Below are 11,590 nucleotides of genomic sequence, written 5' to 3' on the forward strand. Positions count from 1 at the left end.
CTTTTTCAATTTTTTATTAGTTAAGACTCTTTGTGACCCATTCCCACACTTAAAGTTTGCAAGTGCCCTCATTGCATGTATGGAAACACGACTCAAAAAATTAAAAACAAAACCTAAAAATATAAGAATTGAAGAAAAAACAAAACCTAAAAATAAAACATAAAAATAAAAAAACAAAGTACAACAGAAAAGACTTAGCTGGTAATATGTGATACCGTCAATGTGTCAATCTGTTTCCATAAGTGCTCTCCTTACTGACCTCTCACAAATTTTAGTACCTCATTCTCTATTTCTGAGCAGACACATCCACTCCTCTCGACATACCTAAGTGACATCAAACACAATATCTAGAAAATAAAGTTACTTATAAGTCTTAAAAGTCACCAATACAAACCCATCCTTCCCAATCTACAAGTTTAGAATATCAATACTAGTACAGACCACAAGAAATAAAAACATCATAAAAAGAAAAATAAACAAGCAAAAGATACAACTCCCATGCTGATGCTACGTCCCCACACTCATTCATCGTCATCCTCCTCCTCTTCTTCTTCTTCTTCTTCATCGTCACTCTCCTCAATAGTGCGGTACGGCTCTGCACTCTCGAACTCGCGTTATCATGGCATATAAAATGGTGCTCCATAACCATAACCACTCGAATCACTCGGACCATTTGAACCCGGCGCACCCTGCTAGCGAAGAAAATCAGGCAAACCAATATTTAACCCATTCATCATATGCCTCAAAGTGTCATCTTGCCTTTGTTGATTTTCTCTCATAATCCTCCTCAAATTATCACATTGCTCAGTCATGTATCCTCGCATCTGATCAAATCCTGACTCCATCAGATCATATAACGAATCAAGTGTAAGTGACAAGGGACGTGGCTCTCTAACCGGAAACTGCATACTCGGCCTCTCGGAATGATGCAATGACCTTTAATGACTGGTAGGAAGTTCGACTCGCATAGCCACGACAGCTTCAGATTCCAGTGCTGAGTCTACCTGTGGACTGACTTTTACCTCTTCCCACACTAGCGGGCCAAAAGTCTTTAAAATCCCAGTTGACCTCAAATCAATAACACCAATAATTTCCACCTCGGGTCCCTTTCTCAAATACTACGGTTTATAATTCGTAAATACCCCCAAATTATGAGCAATCAATGTAACATATGGGCCCATATCAAGCTTGGCCCTCTTTTTCATACCACCTCTTCTCGTAGGATGAAATGACCACGCCAGCACACTTGTCAAATTAAGTTGCCTTTGCTAAACCATAACCAATAAGCAAAATAAATCCAACGAGTTTAACTTATTCTCACCTGAACCTCTCCCAATCAGTGTGGTCACTAAAATCTTATGAATGTAGCGGAGAACCAGGTTACAAATCTCTAAACTCAAGATACTCCCAGAAAATGGAGAACTTGCACTCGTATCCCAAAATGCGGTCAAATGAGTGTTCGCCTAACTCATAGGTTTTGGATTTTTAAAAGCACCCCTTAGACTCGTCTGAAACTCTGGCAACTCAACCTCCTCTATCTTATAAAAACCACTTGCCACCCCAAAATCGACAATAGACATATGATGCGTGGTACGACCCAAAGCAAAAGATACCGCATTCGGCTGACTAAAATTTCCATCCTTGTATTAAAAAGTGCATAAAAACTCTAATGTCAACTCTTAATACTGCAGAACATCAAGACATAACATTGCTTTAAACTTTGGGCCCAAAAGTTCTTCAACATGTTCCCTTTGACCAATAACCTCCAATCAGTTGTCTTGAAATTGAGCAAATATGTAGTAACAAGATTGTCAAACTTTGCATATTCATTCGAGTCTTCTGAAAAATGAAGTTGCAAGCTCTCACGAATATTTGAACTCTTTCTTCTCGGGATCACAACTCCTTCTTAATAATGAATAACCCGTCTTTTTGGTGCAGCAATCTCAACCGCAGTCGGCCCGCCTTGAGGGTGCGGAACAAGACCTCATCTACGTTTACCCGCTCCTTGTGATGATCCTTCACCTTACATCCACGGACAAGGAAATAAAAAACAAGAGTAAGTAAACTAAAACTAAAAATAAAATCTTTTTCTATTTTTAACTGAAATATAAAATAAAATAACTTTTTTGGAAATGCGGGTTAAAAAATATTTTAAACCGAACTTGTCCGAATGGAGATTGAGTAAGAACGAGAGGCGATTTGATCAAATAAAGTTAACGGATAGTCCAAACTTCAAAACAAAGTTAAAACTAAATAATCGACACTACAACAAGGACTCAATGTACACTACCTCCTCCCAGCACTTTAATTGTCCCAATTAAACCTAAGTGCCAAATAACCGAACATTGAATAAAAAACGAATGGAAAACCAAAAAGTATTCAAAATATATGTTTATAAAAATTCGTTTTTCAAATAGGTTAAACAACCAAATATCAATGTTCCAACGTCCCACTTCCAACCTAACCATAATTCATACTGTAATACCCAAACCAAACCAACCGCAACCATATCCAAACATGCAATAATCCACCTAAACAAAACCACCTGCAACCAAAAATCTGAAAAATATTCCAACGCGAAACCAAAAACCTCAATCTAACCCAAGAAACTAACAAGTATAAAGAGACCCAACATTACACTAGGACAAGAACTAAACAAGTAAACCTTAAAACATGACTCAAAATACAAAACTAAGTACAATAATACAAGAAATCATACATGCATGATGTTAACATAAGAAATTATGAAGCAAATAATTTGTAATTAAGATTGATGATTGTGACTTGAATAATGGAAAATGAGGGAAATTTGGTGGTGGGTTATGATAATGTGGTCATATGATGGTGATTTAGTGGTTTAATTTGAAGAAAAATGGTCTAAAAATGGTGGTTTTTTTGAAAAGTAGAGGTAGGTTTCGTGGGTTCTGGGTGAAGGAGAAAGGGGAATTTGAAAAAAATATGAAAATATGTGTATAAATGGTTTAAAATAAAAAATTTGACCAAATATAAGCTGGCCACGCTACGCGACTAGGCAGTGGCATCCTGGCCGCGTAGCGCGGCGTGGTCTTCCATTGCATCATCTGGCCGCGTTGCGCAGCTAGGTCCCATGTCTCGTCGCGCAATGCGGAGTGGGTAATTTTTCCAAAAGTTTTGAGTTTCTTGAAGCCTTCATGGCTTAGAAAATTTTTTGAAAAAATTACCAAGCCTTCAAAGACCCATTTTCTGGAATTCTCGTAGATTCTTTTTTCCATGACGGTAATGATTCCTTGAAATCGACTCAACGATACAAAACAAAACTATGAAAAACTATTGTTAGAGGCTCAAAGAAAAACAAAACTAAATTAGAAATAAAAATACAATAAAATATACAAACTCTACACTTGAGTTTTCACTCCAGAACTCATGTGATGATTTAAAGCAAAGGATCAAGAGGAGTTTCCTCCATCTCGATCGAGTCCTCCAGCCCTCCCAGATAGTGCTTTAAATGATGGCCGTCTACCGTTCAAAAAGTTACGTTATCCGGATTCCCTAATTGCACCACTCCACACTGGAAAACCTCTTTCACCAAATACGGCCCCGTTCACTTTGATCTTAATTTACCAGCAAACAACTTCAAACGATATTTAAATAACAACACATTATCACCTTTCTTAAACTCTTTACCTCCCTTCAACTGTTGATCATGTAAAACTTTCGTCTTCTCTTTGATATTCAACGATCAAGAATACACTGCAACATGAAGCTCTTCCAACTCATGAATCTGAATATATCTCTTTTTAGCATCTTTGGTAAGATCAAGATTAACCGTCTTCAACGCCCAAAATGCACGGTGTTCCAACTCAACGGGAAGATGACAAGATTTACCATACACGAGCATGAACGGAGTGGTAACCAAAGGTGTTTTATATGCAGTTCGGAATGCCCATAACGCGCCATTCAATTTCTTTGACAAATACTTCCGACTTATTCCCACAGTCTTCTCCAAAATCCTCTTCACTCTTCTGTTTGCATTCTCGACTTGACCATTCGTTTGAGGATGGTAAGCGGTAGAGGTATAATGAGTAAATATATAACGAGCCAATGCTTTCTCCATGACGGTGTTGCAATAGTGAGTACCCTGATCACTAATAATAGCTCTCGGAGTACCGAAATGAGTAAACAAGTTCTTGAGAAACTTCATAACAACCCGGGCTTCAACCCAATTAGAAACATATTCAATTGCCACTAGAATATATTTATTACCATCGGAAATAGGGAACGACCCCATAAAATAAATGCCCCAAACATCAAAAATTTCAAGAGTTTGGATGGGATTTTGGGGCATCTCGTTTTTAGATGAAATATTACTGGTACGTTGGCAAGCATCGCACATCTTCACAAACTCCATAGCATCCTTCACAACCGTAGGCCAATAAAAACCACAATCAAATAACTTTTGTGTCGTAGCATGCGCACCATTATGACATACCGTAAAACCTTCACGAACATATCGAAGAATATCCAACCCTTCTTCTTTCGCCACACACCTCCTGAGAATTTGATCACCACCAATCTTAAACAAAATTGGATCATCCCAAACATACCTAGTAACATCTCGAAAAAATTTCTTCTTCTGTTGTGTAGTCATCCATTTCAACATAACACAATTAGCTAAATAATCAGAAAAATCAGTGAACCATGGCATACCTTGCTTTTCAGCCGCAACAAAATCAATCGACTCACGAGGGAACGTGTCCCCAATTTCTTCTTCACGAATCTCTTCTCTCTTTGGACCTTCTAAACGGGAAAGATGACCAGCCGCTACATTCTTCGCCCCATTCTTGTCTTTGATTTCGATGTCAAACTCGCAAACTAAGAGAATCCACCGTATGAGACGAGACTTCGCGTCTTTCTTTTGAAACAGGAAACACAATGCTGAGTGATCGGTAAAAACGGTGGTCTTCGAAAGCACAAGATAAGATCAAAATTTGTCAAATGCAAAGACAACGGCTAAAATTATTTTTCAGTGGTGGTGTAGTTATCTTGAGCAAAATTTAACGCCTTGCGTGCATAATAAATTGGATGAAAATGTTTCTCTTGCCTTTGCCCAAAAACTGCCCCAACTGCATAATCGATGGCATCACATGAGCTTAAAAGGCAAGCTCCAATCAGGTGAAATAAGAACGGGAGCGTTCACGAGTTTCTCCTTCAAATACTTGAAAAACGTCAAACATTATTCATAAAAATCCAATGGGACATCTTTCTCAAGGACTCGGGTCATCGGGCGGGTAATTTTTGAAAAATCTTTAATGAACCTCTTATAGAAACCTGCATGACCAAGAAAACTCCTTATTGCTCTGACACTTTTTGGTGGTGGAAGTCTGCTGTGTCAATCTTTGCCCAATCCACGTCTATACCGTCTCTTGAAATCTTATGACCCGACACAATTCCTTCTGTCGCCATAAAACGACACTTATCCCAATTCAATATCAACTTCGTTTCAATACATATGTTCAACATCCTCTTAAGATTCCCCAAAAACTGATCAAAAGAATTACCGTACACCGAAAAATCACCCATTAAAACCTCCATGGATGTCTCTATAATATCCTGAGATATGGCCACCATACATCGCTGAAAAGTAGCCGGAGCGCGAACCCAAACGGCATGCGACGGTACGCAAACGTGCCATAAAGACATGTAAAAGTTGTCTTTTCTTGATCATTCGGTGCAATAGGAATATGAAAATAACTTGAAAAAACCATCAAGAAAACAATAAAATTGCTTACCTGCAAGACGCTCCAACATTTGTTCAATAAACAGCAATGGAAATGGTCCATTTGGGTGGCATCATTCAACCTCCGATAATCAATGCATACACGCCAACCGGTAACCGTACGTGAAGGTATAATATAATGACCTAAAGGATCGCAAGATAAGACGCATAAGAACGTATGTGAACATATCCACTTTACAATGTTATGTGCGGAAATCATAACAAGGTGAAAAACACAATATGTCTCTTTAGTCTCCTTTTATTCATTGATAGCAGTGAAGTACAACACGATATGACATTATGAGAACAGATACAAAATGGACCAAAGTCCCTTGGACAAGAGTTGGACCAAGTCAATGAACGTATAAGCCAAAAACCTATTCATAGACATGACAAAGTGACTTATACGCCGAATAAGTTATACGTCGCATAATTGATGCGCTGTATAAGACTTATACGTTCCTAAACATGAAAACTCATTCCAAACACTGCTATCCTACAACAAAATAACTGCAAGACCTAATCGATAGACATTTTATGCACTAACAACCCCCCTTGGATATTTCTTGGTCTTCTTGTCTAAGCAATAGACATTCATGTTCTGGAATAAGTTATACGGCGCATAATCGATATGACGGTGAATACTATCTACTCTTTAACAACATGAGCGGAAATCATATTGAGACGAAATATCACAAGATACTTTTAATTCTTTAACTTTATATTGCTTTCAAACATATTACACGTACAATCAGACATGCCAGAATCTTAGCACAGGTACATGAACGAACTCTCCAAAATGAACGCATAATTCTACATTATATAAACCAACATATACGTCAGATATGTCTCTTATACGGCGTTTTTCATATATGTTGTATAAGTACATATGCGCCGTATATGTGTACTTCTGCGCCGCTACATGCTGAATCACATTCCAATTGTTTAAACATTACATACAAGACCCCGGATATAGACATTATGCTTTAACAAACTCCCCATTGGATATTGCTTGGTCTTGGTCTTTAGTCCTTCTATCCAAATACTCTCTCCCTGTATTATTTACGTTTTTCTTCAAATGAGGGTTTAGTAGAACCACCTTGAGGAGTTGGTCTTCAAACACCACATGGCCTATACTTGAATATGTTCCAAGAAGCTCTTTTCAATATATCTTAACGTTCAGCTTCTAGCTCAACCTCCTTTTTGTCTTCTTCTTTTCAAACTTCTCTCCACTTGTAATCCCAAACTGTAATAGAATGTATTTTATGTGCATAACAAACATTCACGACCCGCTAGTATTGTTGAGCTTGTTCTTCGCCTTTATCATTATAAACTTGAATTTTATTGGCATGGAGAATCTCAATATCCTTCTTAAAGCAATTTATCAGCCGCATCGGATCTAACACTATTAATACATCGCATTGTTTCTCCCCTTTCTTTAGATTTATTACAGCTTCTCTAGTTGGCATATCATAATACCACCACAAGAAATAAACATGGAAATCTGGTTCCATTGGGTACATAGGAATAACCTTCAAAGTAACAGGTCTTGGATATCTCAGAGTCTTAACAAACTCATTCATTTCAGGATCAATTTTGACTCAAGAGACATGTAGTGTAGGTTTCTGTGGAGTCCAGCTTCTAAATCCACATTTAGACTGTCTCACAATGAAATTCCAAATCCACACTCGAGAGATATACCAATCTTTCTTTTCTTTATTTAAAACTTCATCATTAACCACAGGATCACCAGTTTCATCAAACACCTAACTTAGCATTTCAATTTCCTCAACAAAATATTCATCAAATTCAGCAAACTCTTGGTTGTCTTGATTAACATAACGAACTGGCTCTTTTTCAAGAACCTCTTCCAACATATAGTTATTAACATAAATCAACTCTTGTTTATCATCACACACAGTACCAATCTCTTGTTCAAAGTCAAAGTTATCACACTTTGTTTGTAACATTCAACATCTTAGTAATTTCAGCTTTATCCATAACTATCTCATCTTCTTCAGGTTAATACACAAAGCCTTTGGGTTGGAATAACATAGGAGGTTTAGTTGAAATTGAATCAACAAACAATATCTCTATTTCATCAGCATTTCCTTCACCGGTACCTTCTTGTTGTGACTGTTCTTTAGTTTTTGGACGTTCTGAGATTACATCTTTCAAATCTTTATTACACTCAGAGCTCACCAACAACCATGTACCACCACCAGCATTTGAATCATCATCATCATCATTCAAATCATCATCACCACCAAGATCATCAAGTGAAGTATATTCATAATCAACCTTTTCTTCTTCTTCTTCTTCTTCTTCTTCTTCTTCTTCTTCTTCTTCTTCTTCTTCTTCTTCTTCTTCTTCTTCTTCTTCTCTACCAAAGGTTCATCAACAACCTTAGGCTAATACACCACTAAATCATTAAAAGGTTCTGTCACAATAGGTTCAGGTGTACTAGCAGCCATAGTTGCAGATGATGATCCAACATTTTGGGAAACTTGAACTGGTATAGTTATATCTTCAAATAGTGCGATTGGTTCTTCAACAACTTTACCTTTACCTTTAAAATCAGCCTTTTCTTGATCGTAAGACATTTTGAATGCACACTCTTCCAGTGTCACATCACCACCATAAAATCTTTCAAACACACTATTAGCTACATTTTATGTTTCATTTGCCAGCATTATGCAAAGTTTTTCTTCAAGAATCACAAAATATTTCATGTGTTGGTTTAGATCAGCTTGAAAAAACCTTCTCCTCTCACTTTCCTCAAGTTTCTTATTAACTTCTACGTTCTTATTTCTCAACCTTGTATTCTCCTAAGAAAAACTTTCTATCCCGATGTCCTGATAATCAACTCTATTCCTCAAGTCCTCAAACTCCTTTTTCCAAGGACCATCAATAAAAATATTAGCATCAAACTCAGGAAAACTTCCAAACGATTGATTTTGAGATGTAAACTTAAGTGTAAACTTTGTTTCTCTTTTTTTTTCTAAGAAGATGGAGTAGCTTGAATCTCCAGAGTTTTCATAATATTGTGTAAGACCCTAAAATCCGGGAGTCCTACAGTTGGTAGTCATTTCCAAAAAAATTCAAATATAAATGATAAACCGGTTTAATAAAATTAAAAAATTCAATATAGAGTATTTTTCAACGGAAAATTAACAAAACATCCAACTATTATCCTTAAGACGAAAAATGTAAATTAAATTTCCTTAATTATTCACACGATAAGGACCATCGACAAGAACTGTCTCAGGACCTCGGGTAGTCTTGAGCACCTCCAAATAGTAATCCCATTCACTGTCAACCTGAAATCATTCTAACATACAAGCAAAGTCAGCTTGAGCTGAGTGAGTTCATGTTTATATCATAAAAATCTATTAAAGACCGACCAAGGTATTTAACATACGGCTTCCATAAAAATGAATTAATAAATCAATAAATAAATAAATTTTTCCTCCGTTACACTCGTAACACGGGTCATATCCTCTCAAGTCCAAAATGCAAAGTTAAGGACCCGAATAAACTTCCACCTCAAGGACAGATAAACTGTTAGGGTATTTTTAAGCATCCATTCGTCCCAAGGACAGTCAAACTATCCCGGGTACATCCAACTTAACCCCCAATAGAGGAATTAAGGAATTTTATAACATCTCTCCGACCTGGTCACGGCTTAAAAAAAAAACTTGGAAAGACTGGTAAACTAGCCCCGAGATACATCGGACCTTTTGAGATTGTCGCAAAAATTGGTCCCGTAGCTTACCGATTAAAACTACCCTTAGAACTGAGCACTATTCACGACGTGTTTCATGTATCGAATCTAAAGAAGTGTTTGACTGATGAAACGACAATAGTACCACTGGAAGATGTGCAGATCAACGAAAAGCTCAATTTCGTAGAGGAACCGGTAGAAATTGTAGACGGGAAAACCAAACAGTTACGACATAACAAAATTTCATTGGTAAAAGTTCGATGGAATTCAAAACAGGGACCCGAATATACTTGGGAACGAAAGGACGAATTCCGAAAGAAATACCCACACCTGTTCCCTAGAAAACCGATGACACATTAAATTTCGAGGACGAAATTTCTTAACGGGGGGAGAATGTGACATTCATGATAAAACGAGGTATACTATATTTATTACGTAGCAATTAAACGATAAATCGGTTAATTCGTAGTGCTTAAACGAGTAACCGACCGATACTAATTATGACCCGTATACATACTGAGGGGTCATATACGAGTTATATATATGTTATAGAGGCTAACATATTGATATTTAGGCCCCAGTACGTTTAAAACTCTTTAAACGAAAAAGGTTTCGTTTATAGATACGCTATAAGCTTAAACGCAATCGTTAATATCAAAACAAGCATTGTAGCATCCGTTAAGCCGAAAAAGATTTATAAAACACTTATATGACATGTTCTAAGCAATCCGTGAAAATATTTTGGAATTTTACAACGAGTCAGTACGTTTTTCTTATTTTACAAAAATAAGCTGAAAAACACTCGTTTTTACGCTATTTCTTACACCCGAATTAATTTTCTTGCGAAAAACCGGACCCGAACTAAATTTGAAGTGGGCTTTTCATGTTTGGGCTTGTATGTATAATTTAATGGGCCAAAACAGCCCATTAAGGGCCTCCAAGAGTTCCGATCGGACAGCCCATTCTACACTACACATTTTTTTTTATATAACTTCAATCCTAAGTTATTGCTATTCATTTCACCTCTCAAAATATTTCAAGTCCACAGCAGCTCCAGTTCTGTCCTTCCAAACCCTTGCCCAAAACCCTCAAGTAAGTTTCATTTACATGAATTTTTAACCATCCTTTAACTAAGTTATAATCTTATAAACATGTTTTAGTTAGTTTTAAACATGTTTAACCATCCAAAAACCCTAAAAATCAAGTAAAATTATGTTTTGATGTTAAACATGTTTACAAACCAGGAACATATACTTTTTTGGTCAAAAACGCGGATTAGAACATGAATACAACGTTTTTACGGTTAGAAAGTTCGGTTTGAACCCAAAACCGAAACCCTAATTATCAAGGCTGTTACATGGATGATTTATGCTTGGTTTGATGTTATATGATATGTAGATATACTGAGTATGCAACCCGAGACCCGGAAAGTCGTTTAAGCTAGCAAAATTCATCGAAAACCGACAAGGTAAACCCGTAATACTCGTTTAGGGGCTGTTTAGTATTAGGTTGTGACGTGCTTGTTGTTAGCTTTTGAAAACTTGCAGGGACATTAGGGATCATATAAATGAGTCCCTGTTCAAATTTGGTAATTTTTCGATAAACGGAGAATATTTGGTGAATTTATTCCCGTTTATGAGCGTTTATTTGGGAAAAATAGCTAAACATATTGAAAAATTATGAAACTTGGTTTTGGAGTTTAATATGTTATGGTAAGATCACTGGTAAAGTTTGGGAATCATTGGAAATGTCTAAGTATGGTTTGTGCGATCATGGCTTAACCGAATTTTAACAGCCGAAAAATGCACAAAAAGGCATTTTGTCAAAAGAGTTAGGTTCTGGAAATTTTGCAGGGGCTATTTAATGACATTGAGGCCATTGGTAAAAATTATCGGATTTTTCGGAGGTCGTTTGATATAAACGGGCCATTTATTACACGATTATAATCTATTAAATGAATTTTTATAAATAAATAAATAATCATAAAATTTCTGAAAATATTTTTATAAAATTCTCCATGTCTTAATGTATTTTTACAAAAATTTACATAATTTATATATAATTACATATTTAGTTATGATTTATCAAAGATTTAAATTATAATTGTTTTA

Source organism: Bidens hawaiensis, unplaced genomic scaffold, assembly GCF_021521415.1.
Source record: "Bidens hawaiensis isolate Kalapana, Puna unplaced genomic scaffold, B.hawaiensis_p1.1 tig00002125_1, whole genome shotgun sequence".
In the NCBI taxonomy this organism is placed as follows: Eukaryota; Viridiplantae; Streptophyta; class Magnoliopsida; order Asterales; family Asteraceae; genus Bidens; species Bidens hawaiensis.